The sequence below is a fragment of the Macrotis lagotis genome, chromosome 7, assembly GCF_037893015.1.
Source record: "Macrotis lagotis isolate mMagLag1 chromosome 7, bilby.v1.9.chrom.fasta, whole genome shotgun sequence".
Classification (NCBI taxonomy): Eukaryota; Metazoa; Chordata; class Mammalia; order Peramelemorphia; family Peramelidae; genus Macrotis; species Macrotis lagotis.
Window position 1 is genome coordinate 91,846,697 of NC_133664.1, and position 12,559 is coordinate 91,859,255.

Consider the following 12,559-nt stretch of genomic DNA (forward strand, 5'->3'; position numbering starts at 1 on the left):
TCAAAACCTTGCAAAAAATTGATTGTTGAAAACTATCTTTGCATGTAGTTGGAAAAATAAATAAGAAATTTTAGACTTAAATCATGACTCTATTGCTCACCAGGTAACCCAAGATACTTGACTTCTCTCTCAGGGTCATCCTTTTTAAAATAGGGATAGTAATAACCTCATTAGAGTACATAATGGATAAAGCAATAATTTTGCATTCAAATAATTCCTCTAAGAATAGAAGGTAAAGAGTAATGGAATTTCTTTATCAGGAGTTTCCTGTACAAATGAGACTTTAGCTCTGATTTAAAAAAAAATAACTTTACAAAGTTGTTTTGAGGATTAAATGAAATCCTGTGAACATTGCATTCATTTGAAGTATGGGTATTTGGATTTCACTTTTTGATGCTGTCAAAATTACAAAGATTCAGTATGGGGTTTAAATTATCGCAAAGAAAAATATTTAGCAGAGCTTTCTTCCTGAATGGGGATAGTCTACCTTTTGGAGGGCTATAATATTCATAATTTTTAGTCAGCAGAAATTTTTTTAAGCCTCAGAAAACCTATATTTCCTTTCCTTGCTCCCAAATTATCATGTTAACATGACATAGATTCTCTTTGTTACAAATCCTAATTTAGAAGCTGAAATATTAACATTTAAAAATAGAGACTTCTAAAAGTCTCTTGGTTCTGCCCTTCCCCTTTTAAATAATTTGCTCTCTCTCATCACTTCCCACTGTACCCACAGATTTAGACATATCACATAAAGGTCAAATGCAGATTTAATGTACATAAAAGAAAAGGAAAATAGGCAAAAACTCTTCTAATTCTGTTGCAATAGGCATAATTATTTCTATTATCTATTTCTTCTCTCTTCCTTCCAAGATCTTCCATGTACATAAGGAAAACTCCAAGTTCCCACATCAGAGGCTCAAGAACAGAAAAAAGAAAAAGATTCTGTTCCCCATCCTAGGGACAATGAAACTAAAGAAAGTAAAACTTCTTCCTGGCAAACTGGAACTGTGATCAGGATTCATAACAATCTGTAGAGCTCTGTGCACTCCAGTTCATGATTATATGTCTTAATTGTTTCCATTTGCTCCAGCATCTCTCAACTTGTTATATGATCTTCATTCAGGGCTGCTTTTCTCATTGCATCTTGTATCTTGACCCCAAGAAGTTCCAATGCCAGAGAAGAAGAGACCATTGTCTATTCCATCCTGCCCATTAACAAAGGAATCAGCATGGTCACAAGGGGAAATCTCATTCCTGGTAACAGGACCCAGAAATCTGCTCTATATAGAACTCTTTGTGACTCCATCCTGAGCCTGTGGTGAATTAACAGAAATAATGAAATGAGGCAAAATTCTTCCAGGATATATAAATAAAGGACCTTATAACCCATGGAGGGTATTATATATGGTGTCTATGAGAGACACAAAAAGGAAGAAATAGGCAACAAAGATAAAGCTACCTACTTCAGTAAACTGTCAAAAAATCAAGTTACTCAGAGGAACTATACTATCCCATGAATCAAATTCCAGTAGCTGTAGATATGGATAGTCAGTTCAAAATCTTACTGGCCTCTAAGCATGTATTTGGTTAATGAAAAAGGGGAGGAAGAACTTCCATTTTTAAAACATGTTATGTTTATAAGGAGCTCATCCATAACCACCCTCAGAAAGGTAGTAAAAGCATAATTATTCCATTTTGCAAATGATAAGACTTTTTTGAGGTGAGATGATTCAACCATAGACTCAAAGATAAGAAGCATCAAGGCTGGACTAGAACTCTACTTTCTCAATTTCAAGTTTAGTATTCTTTTAATTATACCATAGTTAAGAATAAACAAGTTGAGGATTATTCTAGATCATCCCTGTATGATCACAAATAATGATTCAACTGAATTACGGAGTATTCTTTTACCCCTTTCTCTCCTTTTTGACCCCTTTCTCTCCTTATAGCAAGCATTTTTATAGTTCTTTAAGATTTTCAAAGTGATTAATAGATAGTATCTCCTTTGATTTTTTCAGTAACCTTGAGAAATAGGTATTATTACAGATGAGGGTGAGTAAGTGGTGCAGTGGATAGAGTATTGGTCTTGGAGTCAGGAGGATGGGAGTTCGAATTCAGCTTTGGGCAAGTCACTTAACCCTGATTCCCTCACATCTAGGGCCATCTCCAGTCATCCTGAATAATATCTGGCCACTGGATCCAAATGACTCTGGAGGAGAAAGTGAGGCTGGTAACAGCACAGCACTTCCTCATTCAAATCCTGATGTCATGGTCCTCTTTGAGAATGAAGGACAAACTTCATCTTTTTTACAGATGAGTAAACAAAGGTTGTAACTTGCTTAATATAACATAAGTTATCTTAGTTATATAAAGCAAATCATTCAACAAAAATCCTGTTACCCTATTATCTGTAAAAATAGACAATAATACTTGAACTACCAACCTCAAAACATTGCTGCAAGGATGGCACTTTGCAAACCTCAAAGGGCTTGTATTTAAAATTGAATAGAAATAGTAACTGTGAAATTTTTGAATTTGTTTTGAGGGTTTGGGGGAGTGGGAGGTTCTCCTTCCTCTAAAGAGGAATAAAGAATTTCCCAGCCATCTCCTGAACTTCAGACAACTGCAAATATTCAATGTCTGAACAGAACTGTCAGAGCATTTGAACTGATCTTACATCTTATACTGAGTGAGGTAGCCAGGATGAAGTGACTGCTGAGTTAAAGATGACTGAATTAAATAAATTAGGAAAACCACTTCAATTTCAAACCTGGACTCATTGAATATGAATAGCAACACCAAGTATAGACTGGACTTTTTGATACATCTTGGTCCTATGAATGTCTACAATCTCTTTTCCTTTTCATTCTAGTCCCACTCCCCACTTTTCTTCAAAACCCCCCTTTCTTTGTTTATGTGAGGCAACTAAATTGGCAACTGTCAAAACACCTGTGCTTTTCATGGTAGTAATTTGCTCAACTGGCTCTCACTACTAAGTGACCCATCTCTTCAGGCATTTCCCATGCAGAAATTATAAACAAGAGGAGGAAGCACACCCCTCTAGAAGCTGAAGCTTCCTAACTTGATTTCATCAGCCAAGTCAAGTCAACAAGTATTGAGGGCAACCACGCAATTAGCCTTAAGTAAAACGCTAAGGGAGACAAGAGATATTGATGGCATAGTCCTTGCCATCCAGTGACTATTGCTTAGGTGGGAAAGATAACAGATACATTTTTCAAGATGATGTTTCATTACAGTATAGTAGATGAAACATTACTATAAGAAATAAAAGAGCTGGGTTCAAGGTCTGGTTCTGCTTCTTAATAGTTATGCAATTTTTCTGAACCTCAGATTCCTTATCCAGAAAATAAGAATAATCTCATCCATCCTTCTTAATTCACAGGGTTGCTAAAAGGATCAAATGGAATTATGCATATGAAAATATTTCATATAGGGAAATCATTGGGCCAATGTATTATTACTAGAAAATTTAAGGTTCTTCAACATAGGAAATGGTTTTGCTATTTCTTTGTATCCCCAGAACACACTACATTGCCTGTTTTCTATTAAGCTATATGTATATAAATATATACAGATAAATATCATACCAAGGAATATTAAATTAATGTAATCTTTATTTTTTTTTTAGTAAACGAACTGATTTTGAGTTTCTGAGTCTTTCCCAAGGCAAGGTGGGGTGGAAGAAGGTACCTTATACTTCAAACTGGCTTGACCTTAAATTTTTCCCCATCTGCTTATCACTTGACAATCAACAATTCTGTCTCAAATACAAGCTGTCTATTTACCTTGCCTAGGCCATGCTAGCTAATCACAGGAAAGGTCCTCTCTTGTCCCTACTGACTTCCTTGCTCTTAGTATTTCACCTTGCTTTTTCTACTTGAGGTTAACTGTGTGATGCCAGTGAAAACTTACTGATTTTCATTCACCTATGTAGTGGCCCCATTAAATTCTCCACACTTCCACCTTGACTAGCAGTAACATTTCTTTACCTAGAGCAGGGACAGGGAATGTCTGGTCCATAGACCACATGAGGCCCATGAAATCATTTGGTCTGGCACTGTCACAGCAATCCTATGGAAGACTCAAAACTCAATAAATCCTCAAAGTTTTTAGGGGTGAATTCATTAATTTTTAACCAAATATGGAAGATTAATTTTTAAGTTAATAATTTTATATGGTCCACAATTGATGTTATAAATCTCTTTGGCCCTTGGAAGGAAAAAAAGTTCCCCATCCCTGACCTAGGATTAGCAATAATTTAATTTGGATTAACTATTTGTTTCTTTCCCTGAGATTCTGTTTTCCACTATCAACAACTTGAGAAGGAAGCTTAGAGTAACCAAAAAAGATTTAATTTTAGAAATTAGGGGGCCAGAACAAAAGGGAAAAAACTTAACAATGTTAAGATGGCAGGCATCCCTCTTTGGAATTGTTCTCATCATTTGGAACTTTTTCCTGAAGTCAATCTGATATTGACCAACCTCCTTCATCATTAACCTCTTGCTCCTGTTTCTTCTACCAAGCAGGGTGAAAAACACGAGAGTTTTTTAAAATTTATTTTCATCCATATGCATATGTATATTTTCAAATTTAAAAAGTTTCTTCCACCCTCCCTTCCCACTCACCCCCTCCCCTCAGTGGCAAACAGGTTAGCATTGCACATACACATTTTGATAAACATGTTTACAGATTATTTTTTTCAGTCTGAGGAATTAGGATTAAGGGAAAGAGATGCATAAGAAATAATTTTTTAAAAAGTGTTCATCAGATTCTGAAGGGTTGGTTTTTTTTGTCTTGTTTTGTTTTTCTTCTCTGGATGGGGATACTATATTCCATAGTCAAATACAATTGTCCTAACTCTCTGAACTGCTGAGAGGATCTGCTTCCATCAAGGTTGCTCATCTCACAATGTTGTTGTTAATGTGTACATTCCTCTCTTGGTTCTACTCCCTTCACTCAGAATCAGATCCTATAAGTCATTCCATGTTTCTCTAGAGTCTGACCATTTGTGGTTTCATATGGAGCAACAATATTCCATAATATCCATTTACCATAATTTGTTTAGCCATTCCCCAATTAATGGGCATCCCCTTCACTTTCAATTCTTTGCCACTACCAAAAGAACTGCTCTGAATATTTTGGAACATGTAGGACTTTTCCCATTTTTAATAATTGCTTCCTGATATAGAGCTAGAATTGGAATTGCTGGGTCAAAGGGTATAAACAGCTTTATTGCTCTCCAGAATGTTGGATCCATTTACAACTCCATCAGCAATGCATCAATGTCCCAATCATCCCACAACTTCTCCAACATTAATCATTTTCCTTTTTTCTCATTTTGGCTAATCCAATAGGTGTGGGGTGATACCTCATTGTTGCTTTAATTTGCATTTTTCTAATCAATAGTGATTTGGAGCATTTCCATATGATTATATATAGCCTTAATTTCTTCATTTGAAAACTGTTCCTATCCTTTTGACCATTCATCGATTGGGGAATGACTTCTAACCTTATAAATTTGATGCAATTCTTTATATATTTAGAAATGAGATCTTTGTCAGAACTTTTAGTTGTGAAGATTGTTTCCCAGCTTTCTGCTTTCCTTCTAATTTTGGCAGTATTGATTTTATTAGTGCAAAACCTTTTTAATTTAATATAGTCAAAATCATTCATTTTGCAGTTTATAATATACTCTAATTCTTGTTTGATCATTAATTTATCACCTTTCCATAGATCTGATATAGCATTTCTTGGACTACTAATTTATCTATGGTGTCAACCCTTTATCTCTAAATCCTGTACCGATTTTGATCTTATTTTGGTATAAGGTGTGAGATGTGAGTCTATGCCTAATTTTTGCCAGACTATTTTCCAGTTTTCCCAACAATTTTTGTCAAATAGTGAGTTCTTATCCCAGAAGCTAATGTCTTTGGGTTTGTCAAATAGTAGATTGCTAGAGTCATTTACTGTGGTTTCTTTTGAACCTATCCTAATCCATTACAATATTTCTTAACCAGTACCAGGCAATTTTGATGACTGCCACTTTATAATATAGTTTTAGATCTGGTAGAGCTAAGCCATCTTCCTTTATATTTTTTTGATCAGTTCCCTTGCTATTCCTGCCCTTTTGTTGCTCCAGATGAATTTTGTTACTATTTTTTCTAGCTTGGAAAAGTAGTTTTTTGGTAATTTGATTGGTATGGCACTGAATAAGTAATTTAATTTGGGTAGAATTGTCATTTTTGGGGCAGCTAGGTGGCGTAGTGGATAAAGCACCAGCCTTGGAGTCAGGAGTACCTGGGTTCAAATCCGGTCTCAGATACTTAATAATTACTTAGCTGTGTGGCCTTGGGCAAGCCACTTAACCCCATTTGCCTTGCAAAAAAAACTAAAAAAAAAGAATTGTTATTTTTATTATATTAACTTGACCTAACCATGAACAATTGACATTTTTCCAATTATTTAGATCTCACTTTATTTGGGTGAGAATTGCTTTACAATGGAGTTTATATAGTTTCTGGGTTTGTCTTGGGAGGTAGATTCCCACGTATTTAATGTTGTCTATAGTTACTTTAAATGGAATTTCCCTCCTGTGCTTTGTTGTTCATATATAGAAATGCTGATGATTTATGTGGGTTTATTTTATATCCTGCTTCTTTCCTGAATTGTTAATTGTTTCAAGGAGGTTTTTAGATGATTTTCTGAGTTCTGTAAGTATACCATCAAATCATCTGCAAAGAGTGAAAGCTTTGCTTCCTCATTGCCAATTCTGATTACTTCAATTTATTTTTCTTCTCTTATTGCTACAGCTGGCATTTCTAATATGTATTGAATAGTAATGGTGATAATGGGCATCCTTATTTCACCCCTGATTTTATTAGAAATGCTCCAAGTTTATTCCCATTACATATAATATTTGTTGATAGTTTTAGATAGACACTATTTCTTATTTTAAGGAAAACTCCATTTATTTCTAAACTTTCTAGTGTTTTTAATAGGAATGAATGTTTTATTTTATCATAGGCTTTTTCAGAATCTATTGAGATAATCATATGATTTCTATTGGTTTTGCTATTGAGATGTTCAATTATGTTGTGTTTTCCTAATATTGAACCTTCCCTGCCTACCTGGTAAAAATCCTACCAGATCTTGGTGTATTATCCTGGTAATAACTAGCCGTAATCTCATTGCTGAAATTTTATTTAAGATTTTTTTGCTTCAATATTGATTAGGGAGATTGGTCTATAATTTTCTTTGTTTTGGTTCTTCCTGGTTTAAGTATTAGCACTGTGTTGGTGTTATAAAAGGATTTGGGCAGAGTTCCTTCTTCTCCTATTTTTAAAAATAGTTTAAGCAGAATAGGAATGCATTGTTCCTTATATGTTTGGTAGAATTCACTTGTAAATCCATTTAGACCTGGAGACTTTATCTTAGGGAATTTATCTTTTTCTGAAATGGTGTTATTTAAGAAATTTATTTCCTCCCCTGTTAATCTGAACAGTTTGTATTTTTGTAAATATTCTTACATCTCACTCAGGCCATCCAGTTTATTAACATACAGTTTGTCAAAGTAGCTCTGAATTATCATTTTAATTTCCTCTTCATTGATGTTCACCTTTTTTTCATTTTTGATATTGGTAATTTGGTTATCCTCTTTCTTTGTTTTAAATTAGATTAACCTAAGGTTTCTCTATTTTATTGGCTTTTTCATAAAGAAAGCTCTTAATTTTTATTTTTATTATTTATTTATTTATTTATTATTTATGAGATCAATGGTTTTCTTGCTTTCAATTTTATTAATCTCTCCCTTGATTTTCAGAATTTCTAACTTCGTATTTAATTGAGGGTCTTTTATTCTTTTGCTAGTTTTTTTTAGTTGCAATCCCAATTCATTGATCTCCTCTTTCCCTATTTTATATATAAAGTCATTTAGAGATATAAAGTTTCCCCTTGAAACTGCCCTGGGTACATTCCTTAAATTTCTATAAGATGTCTCATTAGTATCATTTTCTTGGATATAGTTATTGAATATTTCTATATTTTGCCATTTGATCCACCCATTATTTAAGATAAAGTTAGTTAATTTCTAATTAGTTTTTGGTTTATCTTTCTTTTTTTTTTGGCAAGGCAAATGGGGTTAAGTGGCTTGCCCAAGACCACACAGCTAGGTAATTATTAAGTGTCTGAGGCTGGATTTGAACTCAGGTACTCCTGACTTCAGGGCCAGTGCTCTATCCACTGCGCCACCTAGCTGCCCCTGGTTTATCTTTCCATGACCCTTTGTTACATGTAATTTTTATTGCATCGTGGTCTGAGAAGTGTGTATTTATTATTTCTGCCTTTCTGCATTTCATTATAAGGTTTATGTGCTCTGGTTCATGTCAATTTTGGTATAGGTGTCCTGTACTACCAAGAAAAATATATATTCTTTTCTAGCCTCATTAAGTTTTCTCCAGAAGCCTATCATATGATAGTTTTCTAAAATTTTGTTCACCTTCTTAACTTCCCTCCTGCTTATTTTTGCTTATATTTATCTAATTCTGAGAGAAGGAGATTGAGGTCTCCCATTATTAAAGTTTTACCCTCTATGTCTCCTTGTAATTCACTCAATTTTTCTCCCTAGAAATTTTGATGCCTTACCACTAATTACCTACATGTTTAGTAATAATATAGTTTCATTATCAATGAAGATGTAGTTTCCTTCCTTATGCCTTTTAATGAGATTAATTTTTGCTTTTATTTTATCTGAGATTAGGATTGTTACCCCCTGATTTTTTTACATTTTGCTCCAGACTTTTACCTTTATCCTGTATGTATCTTTCTGTTTCAAATGTGGCTCTTATAAACAACATATTGTAGGATTCTGGTTTTTAATCCATTCTGCTACCTGCTTCCATTTTTGGGGGGACAGTTCATCCCATTCACATTTATAAAAGATCACTAATTCTGTATTTCCCTCCATGCTATCTTTCCCCATTTATATTTTTCTCTTTCCTTTTCTCTTATTCCTCCTCTCCAAAATTTTACTAACTTTCTCCTTTAATTTTTCTTTTAAAAATTTAACTTTCAGGTTATTTTCACTTATACCTTTGCCTTCCCTTTTATCAGTCCCTTCTTCCCTTATCTTTCCCTTTCCTGTTCCCCTCCCCCCTTCCCTGTAGATTAGGGTAGATACAAACCCAAGAGGGAATGTAAATTATTCCCTCTCTAAATTAACTCTATTGAATGGAATTTGCTCAGCATTCACATTCTCCCTTCTTTTCCTGTAAAATTCTAAATCTTTGTGCCTCTTCCCCTGGTGTTATTTATCACTCTAGTACTACTAATCAGGTATCATCAGTCACAGTTTGATTATTCTATTGCTTGATAAACTCACATTGTTAACAAGGGATTATCACAGACTGTCTTGATTGCCTGATAAGCAAGATGACTCAAATTGAATCAAATTTTAATTATAATCATTTTTTACCTTATCCTCTTTTCAAGTACCCTCCAAGTATACACAATCTTCCTCATGAGCCATTCAAAGTCTTTTCATTTCTTGAATTATTTGCACCCCTCCCCACCCAGGCCTATTTTCTAACATACTTTACCCCTCCTCTCTATACAGGGTACTTAACACCTAGTTAAGTGAAGCATGGATTAAATTAATCCCTAATCTAATTAACTGCAAGAATCTTAAAGGGCTCTAAATCCTGGGAAGTTCTGGAGGTCTCACCTGAGAACCTTACAAATGACTATAAGTTACAGAGACACTGACTCAGACCTGGAAGTTTATTACACCCTCATTAGACAAAGTGCTAGGCTTTGTTAGCACAGCAGAATTAAAAGTCAAAGCATAATAAAACATTTAAGTTCAAAGTTAATACCCCTGCTTTTCATCAGGGCTTTTTGTCTCAGACATAGTGATGTCATCTTGGACCTCTTCAATGGAGAGATAACCAAACTATACCCACATCCTTTAAATCCATTCTCTTCCATTATATTCGTCCCTTTAATTACCCTAAGAGAAGTAAAGTTCTAAAGAATTAGAAATGTTACATCTTTCCTTTTAGGGCTGTATATGATTTGATGATCATGACCAACATGTTGTTTTGTTTTTTTCCTTCCCCTTTTCATTTACCTTTTTATGGAACCCTTGAGTTGTGTATTTGGTGATTGAATTCTTTGTTCAGTTCTGGTCTTTGTGTCAGAAAATTCTGGAAGTCCTCCATTTTGTTAAACATCCATCTTTTTCCCTGACAATACATGCTGAATTTTGCAGAGCATTTCATTCTGGATTGTAATTTTAGGTCCTTTGCTCTCCAATATATGGTATTCCAGATCTTCCAATCCTTCTATGTTGAAGCTGCTAGGCCTTGTGTGAGTGTGATTGTGTTTCTTTTGTATTTGAATTGTTTTCTTTTTGTTGCTTGTAATATTCTCTCTTTTATTTGAGAGTTCTGGAATTTGGTTATAACAGCCCTTGAAGTTTCTATCCTGGGGTCTCTTTCAGGAGGGGTTCTGTGTATTCTTTCAATTCAACCAATTGTTTTCTTGGCTAGTTTCCTCCTATAATTTCTGCGTGGTGTTTTCCAGGTTCTTTTTTTTTTTGATTTAGGCTTTATTCATAGATTGTCTCTTCTGGGTCCATTTTCCAGGTCATTTGTTTTCCCTAAAAGATACTTTACATTTCTTTCAATTTTTTCAGTCTTTTTTGTTTTGTAGTCTCACAGATTCATTGGTTTCTATTTGTTCAATTCTAACTTTTAGGGTTTTATTTTTTTCAAATACCTTTTGGGTTTCCTTTTTAAAGGTGTTGAATTCTCTGGTCAATTTTTCATAATTTTCCCGCATGACTCTCATTCTTTTTTCTGTTTTGCATCTTCCTCTTTTTTGTGTTTTTTAAATTGTTTTTTAAGCTCTTTGATAACCTTCTGTATTTGAGTCCAATTTCCTGACTGTTTTGATACTTCCCTAGTTTCTTCTTCAGACATGGCATTATTATCATCTTTGTAAAGTAGTTTTCTATAGTGAGAACTCTTTTAGCTTTTTTGCTCATCTTAGTTGTTTTAGCTCTGCTCCTTGGGAATGGGAAGTATAGCTTTAAGCTTTTGTTATTTTGCTGAGGCTGGGGTCTGATCCTTGGCTTGTCATTGGTCAAGATGTCACCTATGCAGTCTGGAGTTTTTTTCCCCCTCCTTTATGTCCCAGTTCTGACTTAGCAGTGGTTTGTTCCCATCCCAGTCCTGTCTTTTGCCCTGATGCTCCCAGGATTTAGACTTTGTTTGGGGTTGGGATCCTCCCTGCTGGTTCCCAGCTTATCTAGCTGACAGGACTTTTGCTGTTGTCAGGCTGTCAGGACCTGGATTGCTCTGTGGTTAAGAGCTTCCTGCTGGCTTTCCTGCTCTCCTTTCTCCTGGGCTTTACTTCCCCTTTCCCCCTAAGAGTCATGCCTTCACTGAAGATCCTCCACAATGCCTGCCATTGAAAAGTTCTTTGAATCTTCTTTATTTCTTTGTGGGATTTGTAGCTTGAATGTCACAATAGAGACTTCATTTATCTGTGGTGTGAAAAAGTTCCAGGAGCATATTAGTTTCACACCACCATCTTGGCTCCACCCCAGGCCCATGAGAGTCTTTAAAATACATAAAGAGAGGGGTGGCTGGGTGGCGCAGTGGATAGAGCACAGGCCCTGGAGTCAGGAGTACCTGGGTTCAAATTCAGCCTCAGACACTTAATAATTACCTAGCCGTGTGGCCTTGGGCAAGCCACTTAACCATGTTTGCCTTGCAAAAACCTAAAAAGAAAAAATACATAAAGAGAGCTAACCTTTCTCCCTAGAGTCTTCTATCTCTGGGCTAAATATCTCTAGTTCCTTCAACTAAACTACATGTCTCATGGACTCATCATGGTTGCTCTTTCCACTTTATTGATGTTCTTCCTCAAAACCCAAAAGAATTGGACATTGAGAGGACACCCTTCAATTGGGAAATGGTTTAAAAAGTTATGCTATATGATTGTGATGGAATATTAATGGACCACAAGAAAAAAAAAATGAGCAGGTTGATTTTAGAAAAACATGAGAAGACTTGCATGAAACAAGTAGAACTAAGAGAATACTGTATACAGTAACAACAATATTGTTCAAGGAATAACTGTGAATGACTAAACTATTTTGAGGATATGATCATTTAAATCAGTTATGAAGGACTTGTGAAGGAAAATACCTCCAGAGGAAAATATCTCCAGAGGAAGAACTTATATGTAGAAGAACTCTATTATATATCTACATCTAATATTAGTCTTCTCTAATGTAGGATTGTGAAAAAACTGAGAACTCAAAATATAACCAAAAAATACAAAAATAGAAAGTGTGGCAAGAATACAAACAAACAAAAAATCTCAATAAAATATTCTAGATGTTCTATGACAAGATCAAGGGATAGCTGCACTATCACCTCATTATCGACGGAAGCAAAGCCTTTTTTTTAAAGATTTTTCAAGGCAATGGGGTTAAATGGCTTGCCCAAGGCCACACGGCCAGGTAATTATT